Genomic DNA, 20,050 nt, shown 5'->3' with positions numbered 1-20,050 from the left:
GACAGAAACTTCACCAATACATACAAGGTGTCTTATGAAGTATTCAGGATTGCTCAGGAGTGTTCAGGGGTATTCAGGATTGAGCCTGTATTAGCTTATGGCTTCAGCTTCATATAAAATAACTTATAAAGTGAGTCATGAATGATCGTGAATCTGATTGTCACAACACAACCAATGTGAGAAGCAGATGGCAGTTACATGACTTTTACTATAGTAAAGAAATGAATAACATTTCAAATGAATAACAGTGCAAATGATTTATTCCTCATATTTAATTAAATTTGATGTTGAATTAAACATATTATTGATGCATATCTCAATTAATTAATTTATATTATTTTAATTAAGCAGATTGATCAATTATTTTATTCCTCTCAATAACACACATATACCTGCATTATGCCTCCACAATACATGTATTATACCTGCACTACATCTGTCTTTGATATAGTGAATTACATGACAATCTTGATATGTTATTTTCAACTGGAAATTTAGTGTGAAACTATTATGAATATCACACAACTGAACTATTCATGTGAATATCACAGAACTTAATTTCCTCTCATTGCATGTTTTTTTATTTGTTTTTATTTATTGTAATTGTTTGTTGTAGGTATTTATTCTTGATTGCTTTACTTTCAAATCTGAAATAGAATTAGCCATGAATTCTCCCAACCAATACCAAGACCAGGGAGCTGTGACAATCTACACTGCTACCAAGACCTCTAAAGCAGACACCATAAGTGAACAGTATGTACCATATTAAAGCATTTAAAAAAATCTTTTTCCCTGGTGGGTATTTAAAAAAAACTCTATAAACATTGCCGCATCTTATAAATAATGCTGCCATCCTACACACACTATATTTTCTGCACATTGTCTGCAATTTGTCGATGTGTTAAATGATTCTTGTATTAGTTTATATCTTATTCGGCTCTGGAAAACACATTCTAAAGTCTTTAATTTGTACTACGTTTGACACGTGTATTTCCTATAAAGACTCACAATAATCTCTCTCTCTCTCTCTCTCTCTCTCTCTCTCTCTCTCTCTCTCTCTCTCTCTCTCTCTGTGTGTGTGTAAATTTGGGAGAACACTGGTTCCAGAAGCACCACAAAAGATGGGGTTTCTCTGCTCTAGCTCATGAAGGGCTTGTTAATCAGCTGCTGAATGAGGTGTGTTGTTGAGGAATAACGCAAAAAGGGAACTGAGGTTGCCTGTGAGCATGTGTGAGTATGTGATTACCTGGGATTACATGTGAGAATGTGTGAACACACATGATTATCTGTGAGCATGTGTGAGTATGTGATTACCTGGGATTACATGTGAGAATGTGTGAACACACATGATTATCTGTGAGCATGTGTGAGTATGTGATTACCTGGGATTACATGTGAGAATGTGTGAACACACATGATTATCTGTGAGCATGTGTGAGTATGTGATTACCTGGGATTACATGTGAGAATGTGTGAACACACATGATTATCTGTGAGCATGTGTGAGTATGTGATTACCTGGGATTACATGTGAGAATGTGTGAACACACATGATTATCTGTGAGCATGTGTGAGTATGTGATTACCTGGGATTACATGTGAGAATGTGTGAACACACATGATTATCTGTGAGCATGTGTGAGTATGTGATTACCTGGGATTACATGTGAGAATGTGTGAACACACATGATTATCTGTGAGCATGTGTGAGTATGTGATTACCTGGGATTACATGTGAGAATGTGTGAACACACATGATTATCTGTGAGCATGTGTGAGTATGTGATTACCTGGGATTACATGTGAGAATGTGTGAACACACATGATTATCTGTGAGCATGTGTGAGTATGTGATTACCTGGGATTACATGTGAGAATGTGTGAACACACATGATTATCTGTGAGCATGTGTGAGTATGTGATTACCTGGGATTACATGTGAGAATGTGTGAACACACATGATTATCTGTGAGCATGTGTGAGTATGTGATTACCTGGGATTACATGTGAGAATGTGTGAACACACATGATTATCTGTGAGCATGTGTGAGTATGTGATTACCTGGGATTACATGTGAGAATGTGTGAACACACATGATTATCTGTGAGCATGTGTGAGTATGTGATTACCTGGGATTACATGTGAGAATGTGTGAACACACATGATTATCTGTGAGCATGTGTGAGTATGTGATTACCTGGGATTACATGTGAGAATGTGTGAACACACATGATTATCTGTGAGCATGTGTGAGTATGTGATTACCTGGGATTACATGTGAGAATGTGTGAACACACATGATTATCTGTGAGCATGTGTGAGTATGTGATTACCTGGGATTACATGTGAGAATGTGTGAACACACATGATTATCTGTGAGCATGTGTGAGCGCACCTGATTACCTTTGAACACGTGAGCATGTTTTATTGCCTGTGAGCACATGTGATTATCTGTGAGCACATGGGCATATGTTATTACTTGTGTGTATGTGTGATTATATTTGAGCACATGTGAGCAGGGTGCTGCTGAGACAGGACTGGATGTGTATGTGAACATGGAAGAGAGGGGAAACCACAGAAAAGTAGAGATATGGATGCAGAGCAGGGAGGGTACATGAAGCTTTAGGTCATCCTGAATTTGAATTATATGGGACTCATTATTTATGAGTCGCACAGCCCACAATTCCCTCTGTTTCACGCTGACTACATTACACTGGCAAACTAAAAGAACTTATTTTCTGGTGAAGATAAAAGGCTTTAAAATGTTTCAAAAATTGTTTTCAATACATACAAATAAAAGGGAGGAGAATTCTGGTTATATAAAACTCCCTTTCACAAAGATATCTGATGAAATAAAGCACATGTGCAGCAGCAGTTGGATCTACTCTGTTGATTTCTGTAGATGTATTTCCTTTGTGCTTAGTTGTGGCTGACCCTTCACCCAGTCACATGCTGGCACTCAGCTCTCTCTCTCTCTCTCTCTCTCTCTCACACACACACACATACACACACACACACACACACACACACACACACACACACACACACACACAAACACACACCTCACTTAAAGACATATACAACACTTAGATCACATCAGTTAATGCTGGTCATATTTCTCAAGGACCAAACCAAATCAGAGAATACTACAAAACTTGAATATTCCTCTCACTGACTAAATTTATATGCTCACTGCCTAGTGGGTAGTTGTTAGATATTGAATTTAAACATAGACACACAGATACACACACACACACACACACACACACACACACACAGAGGCATGTATGGATGTGCGCACACACACACGCACACACACCTCATTTACAAACATATACAACTATCTACAACTCTTAGATCACATCAGTTACTGCTGGTCACATTTCTATGCTCACTGCCTAGTGGGTAGTTGTTAGATATTGAATTTAAACATAGACACACACACACACACACACACACACACACACACACACACACACACACACACACAGACACACGGGCACCTGACATCCAGAACATATAGAGGTCTGTCTATCTGAGTGAAGCAGTAGTTCCACTGCATAGCTTTTCACCTGGAACACGTCTTCTGATATTTTCAACTTTTGACCTTTGCTTTGCCTGTAACACATGATATTCATAATATGGAAAATAATTCTATAAGTATCAACAAAGCATGTGTGTGTGTGTGTGTGGTGTGTGTGTGTGTGTGTGTGTGTGTGTGTGTGTGTGTGTGTGTGTGTGTGTGTGTGTGTAAATGCAAAGAAGATTCCAGGGAGTAACTGCAAAGTACAAGAGTAAAAGATGTAGAGGTAGTCAAAAAATGTATATGTATGGACACACAGACACACACACACACACACACACACACACACACACACACACACACACACACACACACACAGACACACAGACACACACACACACACACACACACACACACACACACACACACACACAGACACACACACACACACACACACACACACACACACACACACAGATATATTTTATTTATATCTCTTATATAGAGTCAGCCATCACATTTTTTCCCTTCACTCCCAGCCATAGACGGCTGTGACGTGGTTAGGATGTGCAATATGCTCTCCTGACAGTGGGATGAAACCTTAAACAGCTGGGTTTGAAATCAATAGCGGAATTAGAAAACATGCAGGATAACTGGTGCATTTGTTTAAATGTAACCCACACCCACCTAAGCTAAAAATAAAAGCCTTTGAGGGTATAAAATAAATCAGGGAGGCACACTTCAAATGTGCCAAGGAGCTTTGAAATCCTCAGAGCCAAGATCCCCTCTCACTCGTCTCACTCCTGCATCCCCTGAAGTCAGTTTTCTGAGGTATTTTCTAAGGTGTTGGTGAGTTTGGCCTAATTTGCATCACCTCTGAGCATTCTATACACCCGTTTCAGGACACACACATTGGGAACACCACATTCTACACACCTTCCTCATTACACACACACTGGAAACTTCACATTCTACACACCCTTCTAGGCACAAACACACTGGGAACACCATATTCTATACACACATCTCAGAACATACACACTGGGAACACCATGTCCTACACACCCTCCTCAGGATGCACACACTGGGAATACCACATTCTACCCAGTCTTCAATGATTCATTTTCCCTTTAAAAAATCACATTGCATGGTTCAGTTTTTTAACAGTGCAGTGCCACGGAAGCATATATGATTCACATCCTGAAGGCCATTCAAGTTAGACAAATTAGAAGGAGTTAAGATACAGGAAATGTACCTGTTCCACGTCCCGCTCCCCTTAGACAGAGCTCTAAATGACTCACTGAAAAAAGTCACATCACAAGTCATTCTGCTGCTTAGGGCCTTGTGTTCATGAATCACCTTTAGAACAGAAACTGAAGTTTGAAGTGGAGTTTGTTTTCTTGTGCTAAATTATTATCAGCACAGAAAATCATGAAAATAACAGTGGTGCTTTTGAAGTGACTGATTATGCATTAACAAGGAGAGAGGACGTCATTAGTGATACCTATACAGCTTAGTGATACCTATACAGCTTAGTGATACCCCTCCAGACAGCAGAAGGCAGTTCCTTTGATGCCACTTCGACCTGGACAAGGACATTTGCAAAAAGCTCTGCTCATTTGCCAGTGCAGAGATCATGGATTCCTGCTCATTGATGTAACGTGTGGAGGCAAAGCAGGATGCGGGGATGAGTCGCGTCAAACAGAAACATACGTGTATTAATACATATAACACGGAAGACGTAGCTCGCAGGCTAAAACATACTGGAGGACTAAAGCTGGAGGACCAAGTGACCCGACACGGGCCAGCGCGAGCAGGACAGAGGGGGTAAGGTCAGGGATCAGGACAACAGACACACTGACAGGCACTGACACAAAGGGGGACAAAGTGACTGGTACAGACAGCGTGACGGGGACATACACAGTGACAGGGACATGGTACAAAGTGACATAAAGGATTGATAAAGTCCATGTCAGAAAGAGCCCTGGCTGAAGTCCAACCCGCCTGTGGGAGATCGCCCCTCCCCGATTTGGAGGGCGGTAACTTGCTGACCCGTTTCAGAAGGTGCACAAGCTACTTTGCCAGTCTCTGGGATGGGCACTGATGCCGCTTCCTTCTTGCCTCTACGAGGCTTAAGTACAGGTGCACGGCTTCTCGGGCTGTGTGCCCTAGTGGACGAAATGGCTTGCTTGCTCCAGAGCGGCACCTCCTGGGTGGAGCCTTGGGCGGTATCTTAGGTGGCGGAGGCTCGTCGCTCCTGGAGACTGCAGACTCAAGGTCACTGTCAGTTGGAGGATCCCCAAAGAAGACCTCCTCCACTTCCATTGACGGATCCTCCACACAGTCGAACCCCAAGTCTGACCACAGACTAACATCGCTGCACTCCCCGTTCCTTCCATAATCTGCGTAACCCTCACAACAGTCCATGTAGGGGTTGTAGGACCCTGTGGAGTACACTTCCACTGGTATAGTATTGCTCCTCAATGTACTGCTCCCCGTAGTCCGGCGGGGGTCTGTAGGACTCCGTAGAGTCCAACCCTGGACCATACCCAGGCCCCCTCCAAAATCCACCAGTGGCCTCCTCCCCTGTTGTGGGACTATGGAGTGAGGCCAGGATGACGGAGGGTCTCTGCACGGGTGGTGGAAGGGCATTTGCTTCCTTTCTTCCCTCTCCTTCTTTTGCTCCCCTTCCCAGGCATCCTTCGTCAGGCGGTGTTTCTGTAACGCGTGGAGGCAAAGCAGGATGCGGGGACGAGTCACGTCAAACAGAAACATACGTTTATTAATACATATAACACGGAAGACGTAGCTCGCAGGCTACCATAGTCAGACACTGACAACAGTCACACATAAACAATAGACTTTTATACATGCATACTAACGACACACAACGAGGAGCAGGTGTGGAACAGAGGGAGGGCGTGGTCACACAGACAAACATGCACACACACACACACACACACACACACACACACACACACACACACACACAGGGAGACATTTGGGAGGAGGGGCCGTATCATGACAACTGAGTCCTTAGTGTGTATTTTCAGTGGATGTTCTAGAAAATGAAAACTTCACAGCCGAACCTTAACTATGCCTAATGTTCTGTTAAAACCTTAACTATATCTTTTTCTGTCTACTTCTTGTCTACCTCACACACGTTTCACTCTCCATGGAGACCAGTTTTCCTCTCTAAGAACTGTTGCCAATCCTGTAATTACTCTGCAATGGCCAATCTGGCATACCCATGTTTCACAGTGGCGTGTTTATGCACTATTAGAGACCATTTTGAGTCTTTTCACTCATCTGCTTAATAATGTGAAAATAATAACAGTGTGATTGCAGGGACATTTAACATTTGGCCAGTCAGGTTTGATTGGCTGGGTAGTGTGCACACTGGCAAATGTGAGACATTCTTGACCAATCACAGGCAATCACCCAGCATGACAAATTTGGAGTTGTACTGGTCAGAGTTGTGCAGCTGTGTCCATGACTACTTTATGCAAATATCAGGTGCCCTGGCAAACCCAACAGTCTGTACCACTTTAGCATATATAAAGTCAGACCCACAAACCAATCTGCCCAACAATACCCCTAGAAAATGTTAATTTAAGAACAAAGCGCTGATTTCATATAATCTGCAGTTTTATTTTTTCCTTTTTGGAACTGTACTGTTAATGCAACTGAATCACTGATAACCTACAGTCATGTGTGTTTGTGCTAGAGTGTATGTGCTAGGGTGTCTTTTATTAGAGACATCTATGTCATAGAGTATTTGCTAGAGTGCAATACGGTCCTAGAGTGTACAAGAGAGTATGTGTTAGGATGCATGCTTAGAGTGTGCTGTTCTAGAGTGTTTGCATTAGGATGTAGGTGTTAGAGTGTGCTGTACAAGAGTGTTTCTGTTAAGATGTATGCGTTAGAGTGTATGTGCTAGAGTTTATGTGTTAGGATGTATGCGGTAGATTTTGCTGTGTAGTTCTCATATGCCACATATGGCAGCAGCAGCTATTAAAATATACATGAGTACAACTTCTCATATATGTGTAATTAATGAATATTTGTATAATTAAATTATTAGAAGTTGAAATTATCCTTTAATTGCATAATTAGAACATGAAAAATACACTTGAATAATTAAATAAAATGTATTTAATTGTTAATCTCCACATCTATAAATGTTCTCTGTATATTCAATTATTTATTCCACTATTTATTCATTTCAGACTGAAGATGTAGCAAGTTCCTTGAAAAAGGTCCATGTTAATACTTCTTTCAAAGCCAGTAGGAAAGCTCAATTGTCTTAACTATCCATATTGACTGATTTACCTTTAAGGCACTTCAGTGCTGAATTATCTTATATTCAAATACCTATATTCAAATACCTAAACAGCTGCAGCCTCATTGTCTCAATTCAGCATTTCTTCTTTGTGACCTGAAAAATAATTTACATGATGGATCCTGCTGTTTCTTCCAGTATCAGAGGCTGGTAGACTCAAAAAGAGGATACGCATTTGCCTCCTAGCCAGGAAGGTTAGGTATAACATCACTGCATGCATTCCCTTAGAGGATGTGCTCCACTACATGGGTTGGACCAGTCTAACAACTGTGATTGCTTGACAGAGGTATGCTGCAGTAGAGTCTGTGGTTTCTTCCAGTAGTGGCAATTCTTAAACTCTGTGTTAAAACAAAAGAAAAAAAAGTCTACTTAGTTCTATTTTATATCTTAAGTGTATTCGGTTGAATGGTCTATATCAGCAGCTGAAGTTGCAGCATGTGAAATTGTGATGATGCTTGGAATGTGAAGATGGTTACAGTGTAGAGGGTGTGGGAGGAGCATCAGTTAGTGTTTGCAGGACTGAACCGTTCCCAGAGCTGAACTGTTTCCGGAGCTGAACTGTTCACAGCTGACCAGCACTAGACTGTTTCCTGAATGATTAGCAACTTTTGGGAACATCTTAGGAACATAGAGCGGTACAGGTGCAAGGGCAGCGCTAAGAATTGTGATCAAACTTGAGGTACACCATTTCCATAAGATTATCATAACTACATCAGCATTTACCAACTGTTCTAAAATCCTGTATCTAAATGCTGTTTTTAAAAGCCCTCCTGCACTCAAACATCTCTTCATGAATAAGAGCAACTGCAAATGTTAGAAAATTATTTGCATACAAAACTCAATGCCACATCAAGTCATGCCAGAAAGTTGATATGCCTCTAGTCTACACCACAACACACCTATCCACACTGTACACAACACACACATCCACAGTGTACATAACACATGCAACCACGGTGTGTACCACAACACAGCCATCCTCAGTGTGCAGTACAACACACCCATTGTTGCCTGAACAAGTACCCATCTACTCTAATCTGTTCAGGTAGTAAAGGCAACACCCAATCCACGCTGTGCTTCACTAGTAAAGCTGCTGCCCTTAACCCCACCCTCTCTTTGCTCAGACGGTACAGCTGCCACCCACCACGTCATCTACCTGCTGGAGAAATACAGAGAATTGAGGATGAAAAGAAGAACTGAAGAGTGAAATTTCATCCCAGTGAAAGTTTGTGCACTTTTATGACTCCATTTAAGCCACAGTTGATTTGTATAGTTTTCTTTACACTATTCCCAATCAGTGCTGTGGATGTGGTTATTTTCTGAACTTGATCAGAAACACAAAGAAGCATATTTTGCGCTCCACTATAACTGTGATTGTTTATTGAAGGATAGGAACAGTTTTAGAGTTGCACCTAAATGTGAATTCTTTTTAATGTATTTAACTTACAAATGTAACTAGTATCAGTGCATACAGCATGAATTTAAGATAAGATAGTTTTTCTCATTTTCCAATTCCATAAGTAATGGAATACAGCTTTGACTAAATAAGGCCTTGATCTGGGAGATGGTCAAACCTACTCATGTGTGTGTGCCACCACATTAATATGAACACACATCACTAAAATCAATGGTGCCACAGGTTGATATTGTCTGTGGTTATGTTATCACCTCAGACAGATTATCTCAGAAGACTTCGTTTCTTATTGTCTAGGTTCATTAGTTGTAACTGTCTAGGAGTAATACTACTGCCTATGATGCTACAGTAATACTACTTCCTATGAACCTGCAGTAATACTACTGCCTATGATCTTGTAGTAATACTACTGCTTATGAACCCACAGTAATACTAATGACTATGATCTTGTAGTAATACTACTGCCTATGATGCTACAGTAATACTACTTATGAACCTGCAGTACTACTACTGCCTATGATCTTGTAGTAATACTACTGACTATGATGCTACAGTAAAACTACTGCCTTTGAACCTGCAGTAATACTACTGCCTATGATCTTGTAGTAATACTACTGCCTATGATCTTGTAGTAATACTACTGACTATGATGCTACAGTAAAACTACTGCCTTTGAACCTGCAGTAATACTACTGCCTATGATCTTGTAGTAATACTACTGACTATGAACCCACAGTAATACTAATGACTATGATCTTGTAGTAATACTACTGACTATGAACCCACAGTAATACTAATGACTATGATCTTGTAGTAATACTACTGACTATGATGCTATAGTAAAACTACTGCCTTTGAACCTGTAGTAATACTACTGCCTATGATCTTGTAGTAATACTACTGCTTATGAACCCACAGTAATACTAATGACTATGATCTTGTAGTAATACTACTGACTATGATGCTACAGTAAAACTACTGCCTTTGAACCTGCAGTAATACTACTGCCTATGATCTTGTAGTAATACTACTGCCTATGATGCTACAGTAGTACTACTGCCTATGAACCTGCAGTAATACTACTGCCTATGATCTTCTAGTAATACTACTGCTTATGAACCCACAGTAATACTACTGCCTATGAATCTACAGTAATACTACTGACTATGATCTTGTAGTAACAGTACTGCCTATGATGCTACAGTAGTACTACTGCCTATGAACCTGCAGTAATACTACTGCCTATGATCTTGTAGTAATACTACTGCCTATGAATCTACAGTAATACTACTGACTATGATCTTTTAGTAATACTACTGCCTATAATACTACTGCCTATGATCTTGTAGTAATACTACTGCCTATAATACTACTGGCTATGATCTTGTAATAATACTACTGCCTATGATCTTGCAGTAATACCACTGCCTATGATCCTGAATTAATGCAGGCTGCTGTATATCTGCTCTCTCTCCTGTCCCATATGGTACCGCTGGGTACTGATGACGGAGGTCACCCCCTCTAGAGACCGGTGCGCTGCCTGAGCTGTACCATTGAGAACACTGGCAGTGTGCAGGAGATAGCTCACAATACTGCACCGCTCAACAGGCAAAAAAAACAAGACAGGTTTTTAACGCTGAGGGTTGTCCCAGTGGCTTTGAATGGCACAAGCTGGTTTTAGACATGAAGACATGGTTGTGCTTTACCATGATCAGATAAATCTTAGGGATGAAGTCAAATCTGTGAAAGCCTGGTTCTACATTGTAGCCCTGTGTGACACATCAGGAGTCTGTGGCCTTCAGCAGAAACATTAATGTCCACTGATCTCTTTCAAGACATGATTATCAAAATATAATCATATAGTTTTTCCAGGCAATCATGAAGGTATAAAATACATTACAAAACACTGATTATTCATTTGATCAACTTAAGTGAATCTACTTCATGTCCTGGTGAATCTACTCCATGTCCTGGAATCCTGTGACCTTTCTCCTCGTGGGGCTTAGTCTGTGGGTTCAGTATGACTATGTGGAGCTTTTTCACTGTTTATTTCAATATGAAACATGTAATTTTAAATAATTCATTTGGTTCTTTCAGGCTGCCTCCAAAAATGTATTGTTTTTTAACAAGCAAAATCTGAGTTGGTTTAAGATTGGTGATTAAAATTTGGCCATACAAGGTCTACTCATGAGACTTACGTCAAGCTGCCATTTCTACATGCAGCACCAATTCAAAACAGTCCAAACTAGATCTAGCCCCTTACCCTTTAAGCTCAGAACAGTCCAAACTAGATCTAGCCCCTTCCCTAGAGCATAGCAAATCTCACCTTGTGAAAATTTGAATTGAAAAACACTCTATCAACTGAAATAAGGGAATTATCCTAAAGAGCACCACAAATCCACACATCTTCACCTGTGCCAGCAGGGCTTTAGCAGAAGTAAGGACCACATGCCCCACGGACCTTCTGCTGTGGGCCTTAATCAGAGACACTTTCGTCTTTCTTAAATAAGCCGACAAATTTACTACAATGCCTTTCTCATAGATGATGACTTACTGCTTGATTTCCTCTTTCACACAGTTGATAATTTCTGTTTTTTACTGGGGCAGCATAATAAAACTGGCTTGGCACCCCTATGTGTAAGCCATATTCAGACATACATCCTCGGAATTAATTCTTTATTATAATAATGCCATCTATTATTGCTATTATAAGATATTCTTTCCATATGAAAAAATAAACAATCTTGTAAAAAATTCTGACCCACACCTTCCTTAATTGTCTGACAAAATATCCACAGACCTGGTAGATTAGACAATCAGGGCTCCCCATTCATGAAACCACCCCCACTGGTTTTTCAAAACTTATTCTTTTCTCTTCAAAACAGAGCGTAGGGTTCAGAGCACTGAGGAAAAGTCAAAAAGACATAATGTGGTGTTTCATTAGTAATATATTATTGGAAGCCTCTTTTTAATTTGTCCATTTAGCTTTAGAATGACAGCACTTTGTTAATGTGTATAAGACTTTTTTGGAGGAAGGTGGGTCTGCAAAATTCAAACCTATTAACATTCTGCTTACAAACATCTTACTATTCTGTTTCTAAACATGTCAGTATTATGTTTATAAACATGTTAATATTCTGTCACACTTGCACTTTAGCTGTATTTCTAAAAAAAAAAACAAAAAAACAAAAACAAAAGCAAAATACCCCTCACAACAAAACAACTCCCCTTTCCAGACAGATTGTTAAATTGTTTGAGGAAAGATCTTATTCTAATTATCTGGGCAATGTTTTCTCAAAGCTATTAAGTTATTACCAGCTTTCTTGTTTTATACACCGTTACTGATTGGTGTAGCCCTAGGAACTTTTGACATTTCTCAGTCAGCCAGTGGTGTCAGCCAGTGGTGTCTATAGACAGTACATTTACTAGTGTTTAATGATCTATATAGGGTAAAGAAGAGTGGTTCCTGAGATACTCAAGTGTACTTGTAAACCCACTTAATTAGCTTGTTGTCACACCATGAATGTTCCCTCCCGCATGACCTGTGCATTATGACTTTAGCTGTGATACAGACATTCACTATTTCTGGCACTGCACAGATATCCAGGGAGGAAATGCAGCTATGCAGAAAGAGAGAGCACATATTATTGGCAACAATGCAGGAGAAGATGTGGTCTTGGATCTCTCTATAAATGATTTGTGTGTTAAGCAGTAAGAACCCCAGTAGCCAGCTATAAACCCTTTTAGATTCACACCACAATATGCCCAACAGCCAAAAAACTGCTTAATTATTGTGTATTAGGGTTTGCTTCATTTTACAGTTCTGGTTGCACAGAATTACACATGAACTGTAATTATACTACAGCCTTCTATAGTAGAAACAGCAAATTATATGTATTCTGTATTGTATTGCAAAAATACAAAAGTACACAAATGATACGTAATTGGAAGTTACTTTGTTAATTAGCCCTACTTTAAAAAAGTTTAATATATTATTTTGTATAGTGTTGTATTGCACTACATTTGCCCTTACAGGGTAAATGTCACATAAAACAGATGTTTGTTTTTCTTTTAACTATGAGTATTATAGCATGTTATTACTTTTTAATACATGATATAGGCCCAGACTCTGCCAGTATATACCATAGTATGTACTTAAACGATTACAAACACAGCGACCAGAGACTCTTGAGCGATTTGCCCTACCAATTACAATGCACTTTTAACTACATCGCATCTGCTTCCAGTCATAAATAAATAAATATATATTTATTCTCGTTCTTGTATCAAACCACCGTGAAACTTTTACAGTTGCATTGTTGCTACTTCTTTCCGTACAGACGACAAGCAGAGCCATCGAGCCATCGATACTGAAGGCTAGCGCTGTGGACCGCGGTGACAAAGGTCAATAGTGGCTCGTCTTCGCAACTCTTCCTCCCTTTTTCGACCATTCTGTGTAATTAAGGTGATGCGACATGCCGTTTGTAGCACGTCGTACAAACTTGACAAACATCAATGGAGCAGGCTAGGCAAAAAGGGATAAAAACATTTCCGATGAGCAAAATTCTCATTAAACGTCGCATCTATGCCGATTTGGGGCAGTGACCAGTCACTTCTTACCTACCCTGCAAAAACACTGTCCACATCCTTTTCCATCCTATGTCACGAAGTCCGATGTCGCATGGTAATAAATGATAACAAAGTTGATTACAAACTCCATAATCTCAGATTATATCATTAAACTGGGAGGCGAAAATCAACACTAAATTCGGACAATTCTATAGATTTAATTATTTCATAAAACTCCGTAGTGAAGTCAGCTTCCTTATTTAAAGCCAGTTCCCTGAGTCTCAGTATTCAGTATTCACCAGAGTGTGGACTGCCTTTGACTTTCGGTGACACGTGTGTGTGTTAAAACATAACGAATCCCATACGGGAGCCTTTCAAAATCACAGTACGATACGCCGTCTCTTTTTTTCAAATATTGTAACGTCTAGTCTATACGGGTTTTCCGTGAGATAACAAATGTACTCTAGTGTCAAGTAAAAATAAAGTTGAAAAGTTTTGTTACATACCCTAAGATGCAAAAGAATTCTGCAGTACAAGACGGCTATCCGCTTTCAACCGCCGCAGTCCTTCGGCGATCCAGGTCTGTTCCGTGGTGCGTCCGTCTCGCCTGCGCTACAGCACAACTCGCGCTGGATGTCAGGGAGGCTGAAGCCAAGGAGATCCTGTCTGTGATTGGCTGACAGTGCTCAGTCCCAAAGAATAGACGTTGAGACGTTGCCGTTGGAGTGAATGGGCAAGCGGAGAGAGAGAGAGAGAGAGAGAGAGAGAGAGAGAGAGAGAGAGAGAGAGAGAGAGAGAGAGAGAGAGCGATGAATGAAAATAGAACCTTATTGCTAAAGAATATTCATATTGTAACAGAGGTATCCTACAAAATTGCAAATGTAGTCATGATCCACTGAGGACACCATTTAAGATAGAAAACATGACAGGCACCCCTTATGAGTAATCCTCATTTTAAAAGTGGGCTTACTTATTTTCACAGCCTATTCTTTTTCAGCCACATTAACGATGGAGAAAATGTCATGGACTCACTCTAAGCTGCTGATTCTGAAGTCAAGCTCAATGAGATTCAAGTCTTATGAGAGATGGAGACCACCTAACCGCCTCCAAAGCAAAACAGCAGTCTTACTCAGCACTCTGTGTGGATTCAGGATCAATAGGTGGCTTAGAAATCACATGATCTGTGCTTGAGGCGACCCCATTTTACCACTCGTGGCGGTAGATTTTAATCCTGCCATGACCCCCAAGAAAGGTCTACATGCCATCTTTAGGTATGTCATATATTTCTGAACAACTGAGTGGGTAGACAAGAAGAGCTACATACAGAAAGATAAATTAATGTAAAACCCGAAGGCTGTGCAATGCCATGAAGGCTGTGTAAAGCCATGAAGGCTGTATAAAGCCCTAAAAGCTGTGTAATGCCACAAAGGCTGTATAAAGCCCTGAAGGCTGTGTAATGCCAGGAAGACTGTATAAAGCCCTGAAGGCTGTGTAATGCCCTGAAGGGTGCTGTTCTGTGCTTGCGTAGCCAGGGTACAAACTAAGAAAGTGAGACAGTAAGCTCCATCTTTGTGATTCCTCTTGGCTGTTAACAAAATTACAACACATGAATTTCCCGCCTATGTGACGGCAAGACTGCTTTGGATTTAATAATTATAAAATGCTTGTGCTGCTTTCGGGTGGAACAGTCGCTGAAGAAAAAGACTTGTTTGTATTCTCCCCAGTTTCACTCTGATACGCTGTCAGATATGCTTCCATCTTAACGCTCTAACAGTCCTGGAATGAATCACAGTGATGGATTCATCTTCAGATTAATCTCTTCATTCTTCCCCTGTGAGGAGCGATAGAGGGTGAACACAAAAAAATCTACGAGGTATTCTGCGGCAGCTCAACCCGATGCAGTTTGCTGGAGAAATCCGCCTGCTTCTGCTCTCCAGCCATGGGAATAAATGCACCATCACAGCTCTTCCCTGTTATCACACCATGGTTCCCTCTCTCACTGGGATTTAGGGTGTGGACTATGGAGGAGTTGGGATGATTTGGAAGCATTCGTGCACCAACACGAAGATGCATTCCATGTTGTGTTTTAGTTGGAGCAGAGCTGGCTGCTTGCATACTAGCCCAGAACACCCAATACTGTGATCTTGCACAGCGAGTAGGCCTTAATCTTATATGACTTGAATGTAGGACCCAGACACACCTGGACAATTGATTCAGTGTTTCTAATGACCAACATAGTTGGTGTTAGTGTCATTTATGGGGAAGGTGTGACTATAGCGATAAGCCAGTGGTATTGGACAAAAGGAAAACTGCAGAAGAGAGGTGTCAGGCCATGAAACAGAGCACACAACTGCCTGTGAAGTCATTATCTCATGCCTGTGGCCTGTCACATCAGCAGACCTGAGCATTCCCTGTTGTCATGGAAACCGAGTCACGTCCGTGTTTTCCTAATTGCATTCTTATGTAAACTCTGTTCCTGCATCTCTTGTTTGTCAGTCATTCATTGTTTTGGGTTAGTTCTTGTTTGTCCACGCTCATTGTGTTTCTGGTAAGATCCCGTTTGTCCTCGCTCCTATGTGTTTAGTTAGATCTCGTTTGTCCTCGCTCATATGTGTTTAGTTAGAGCTCGTTTGTCCTTACTCGTATGTGTTTAGTTAGATCTCGTTTGTCCTCGCTCATATGTCATATGTGTTTAGTTAGATCTCGTTTGTCCTCGCTCATATGTGTTTAGTTAGATCTCGTTTGTCCTCGCTCATATGTGTTTAGTTAGAGCTCGTTTGTCCTCGCTCGTATGTTTTTAGTTAGATCTGGTTTGTCCTCGCTCATATGTGTTTAGTTAGAGCTCGTTTGTCCTCGCTCATATGTGTTTAGTTAGATCTCGTTTGTCCTCGCTCATATGTGTTTAGTTAGATCTCGTTTGTCCTCACTCATATGTTTTTAGTTAGATCTCATTTGTCCTCACTCATATGTTTTTAGTTAGATCTCATTTGTCCTCACTCGTATGTGTTTAGTTAAATCTCGTTTGTCCTCACTCATATGTTTTTAGTTAGATCTCATTTGTCCTCACTCGTATGTGTTTAGTTAAATCTCGTTTGTCCTCACTCATATGTTTTTAGTTAGATCTCATTTGTCCTCACTCGTATGTGTTTAGTAATCTCCTGTTTATCTCGCTTCTCCTTCCTCACCCCATGTTCATATGTTTAGTTACTCTTGCTGTCTGTGTTGCTTTACTTGTTTAGTTTTGTTACCTGTATCTTTGTTGTGAATATTGTTCGTTTATCTTACGTAGCCCTGTTCTGTGTTTCTCCTGCTTGCTTAGTCTTAATGCTCATCGTTTTATTTCATTGTTGTTCTCCGTTAGTCTTCCCTAAGTGTATGCTGCTTTTTTTCCAGTTCCCGTACTCACTGTTGGCCTGTTTTCTTATGTTGACCTATCTGTTCTGTTTTGTTCTGTGATTGTCTTTGCTATTAAACCTCTTAGTTATTTGATTCTATTTGTCATTCTCTTTATGGCATCCCTCGTTAGTTCTGTTCCACATCAAATCCAAGGCGCTGGCACCTCGCAATTGTGTTCGCTCTCCACCCCTCCCGCATTACATGGCCTGTGCTCATGTTTCTGGGGTGGGAGGTATTAATAAATAACACATGTTACAAGGAAATAACTTAAAAAAAAAAAAAAGACAAATGCTATTCTGACTTTGACATTCAATGAAACTGTAGAAAAAAGGATGAATAAATCTGAGGTTTACTGTTGCTGTTGCCAGTGACCTGTTTGCTTGGCTTTGTCTTCGATGTTTAGTGCATTTGCTTTCTACTTGCTTCTGGACATTTATCCACTGAGGATCGTAGGCTCCACTGAAGCAGAAGACAGCTACAGAGATGAGTGAGAGACCCTTTGTCCTAACCATTTCCCACCTCAATGTATTCCACTATTCCTCTGAACAATCACCTTTCCAATTTTTTTCCCTAAGACCACATAATCCATTAGAATCTCTTTTTATCCTCCCCACGCCTGGGAGGTGAGGGGGCGGGGTCTGGAGGATCACAAAAGGCTTTTGTGATGGGTTCATTATTCACTTGTTCAGTACAAGAAGGCACTCAGTTATGAATGGTCAAGTGTTCCTCACCACTGCTTCCTCTACTCCTCCTGATCGTCTAAGCTTTAACAGACTGGCTGGTCTGAATGAAAATGACATCATAAAAATTCTAGGATTGTAAATACTGAAAAGTACATTCCTGGAGTGTCGGTGTTGTGGAGTAACTTCACCCCACTGTAGCCTGGGGTGTTACAGTACTGTAGAGTAATTCCACCCGACTCTATGTGGCTCTCACTGTCTCACATTCTGTGTGCTCCTGACTCTCTCACAGGCTGAAGTCTATGCTCCTGCCACTGCTCTTAGTTTTCAGGAAAACTCAGTCGAAAGTAACATGAAAAGCCAACATGTAATTATTCTGTTTACAGACTCATGTCTGGTCTGTTTTTCAGGCTCCAAAAAGCTGTTGGCTCAGAATTGGATTCAAAGCTATTGGGGCAGTGGTAGCTCAGTAGTTAAATTACTTCACTAGTAATCAGAAGGTTGCCAGTTCACCAATGCCAAGGTGTGCCTGTTGGGTCCCTGAACAAGGCCCTTATCCCTCAATTGCTGAAGAATTATTCAGTCATAATTGGAAGTTGTTTTGGATAAAAATGTCAGCTAAATGCCATAGATGTAAAATGTATTGGTAGCTGAGACAACATATGATATCTGCACTGTGTCTCCCTTGTGTGGTATATTGGACCCTGTGCTGTCTCTCTCTTATGTGTTAGATCACATATTCATCACTCGGCATTCAGCAAAGCAGTTCAGCTACCAGAAGCTTGAAGACCTTTCCTGTGTTTTGGAGGAACTGTATTAGCCCTCACCCACACATGCTGGTAGATGTTACACAAAATAGGCAATGAGGTGGAAAATTACAATAACTAAACCCATCTATCAGTATAAGTTCTTGGAATGTAAGTACACTTTCAAGTTGACAAAATCTAGTTCAAAGCTGCATGATGGTTGAAGATGTTGATATTCACATCACAGCACAACTCTGTGCTAATGCAAAATTAGTGCATAAACAGTTACACAATCAGTTGGCATCAGCCTGTAAGATATCTTATATATTGTGCAGTTGATAGTCTGGGTACCAGATGCCATGATTTATCCAACTGACTGTTTTGCTGCCTTGTTTGTGTGTGGGTGTGAGAGTAAATGTGTTTAAAGTGAACAGATTGTAGATATATTGGAACAAGGGACAGATATCCCTACTTGACTATACTTACAAATGCAGTCTCTTTTTTATTTTTATTTAGTTTACTTTAGTTTATTTTAGTTTTGTAATATTATGACTAGGACTATTGTTTTAAGTGAGGTTTTATTGGTTAGATGTTTCCATTTGTAATTATTATGCAAGTTCTGTTGTGATTGTGACTGTGATTGTAATTGATTGTGATTGGTTGTGGTTATGACTGATAGTGATTGTAGTTGGAGAGTCAGGTTGACCACTCTAGTATCACACCTGACTCCCAGGTAAAGGAAGGATGGATGATGTCTGGATCTTAATACCTGTACTTTGCCTACCTTTGCTCTAAAGAATGCTAAAGTATGATCACAGTGTTTGCAGAACATTGTCCCTTGCCATATTCTGAGGCAGATCCAGAGCTGAGTGTCATATGGCACTGTTTAACCATGTGGATGAGAGAATACTGATGGCATAACAAGTAAGACACAGTCACCTTCTACAGTGTTGAATGAGGCTGAGGAACCAGTGAAGAACAGAACAATGCATACACTAAAGGTCAGCATGTATAATAAAAGCCACACACAGTAAATGTTACACTCAATAAAAGATACACAAAATGAAAGCCCCTGAACACTCAGCACACAGGTGTGTCATGTTCCCTCATGTCACCTGTGCTTCATTATACTTCTCATTTATTGTAGCTCCAGTTGTTTCATTTCATTGCCTACATGTTTGCATTGCTTAGCCACTTGCCTTCTTGTTTTTTATTTTATTTTTTTTCCAGTTGTGTCTGTGTGTTTGTTCACTTACTTTCGTTTTAATTAAACTATTGAAGCCAGCTGGCACCTCTGTCTCCCCACATGCTCCCCCATGACAAGCAGATTTCACTCCTGTATCAGCAGAAGCACTCAAATAAAAGATGTTTGACATTAG

The 20,050-nt window shown here is 40.4% G+C and overlaps 1 protein-coding gene across 2 annotated transcripts in view; it reads right to left on the bottom strand.

Annotated features, from left to right (window-relative positions):
* LOC113588618 (cadherin-6-like) overlaps positions 1 to 14,489 on the bottom strand; it is a 52,275-nt gene extending 37,786 nt beyond the window's left edge. For both annotated transcript variants that reach the window (XM_027027882.3, XM_027027881.3), the window contains exon 1: positions 14,356 to 14,489. The gene's annotated coding sequence lies outside the window, so the exon portion shown is untranslated. The remainder of the gene's footprint in view (positions 1 to 14,355) is intronic.
* Positions 14,490 to 20,050: the final 5,561 nt, after the last annotated feature.

This window comes from Electrophorus electricus, chromosome 15, assembly GCF_041902795.1.
Source record: "Electrophorus electricus isolate QZ-2024a chromosome 15, ASM4190279v1, whole genome shotgun sequence".
In the NCBI taxonomy this organism is placed as follows: domain Eukaryota; kingdom Metazoa; phylum Chordata; class Actinopteri; order Gymnotiformes; family Gymnotidae; genus Electrophorus; species Electrophorus electricus.
The sequence above is the reverse complement of the archived record's forward strand: the minus strand, read 5'-3'. Positions and strand labels throughout refer to the sequence as shown.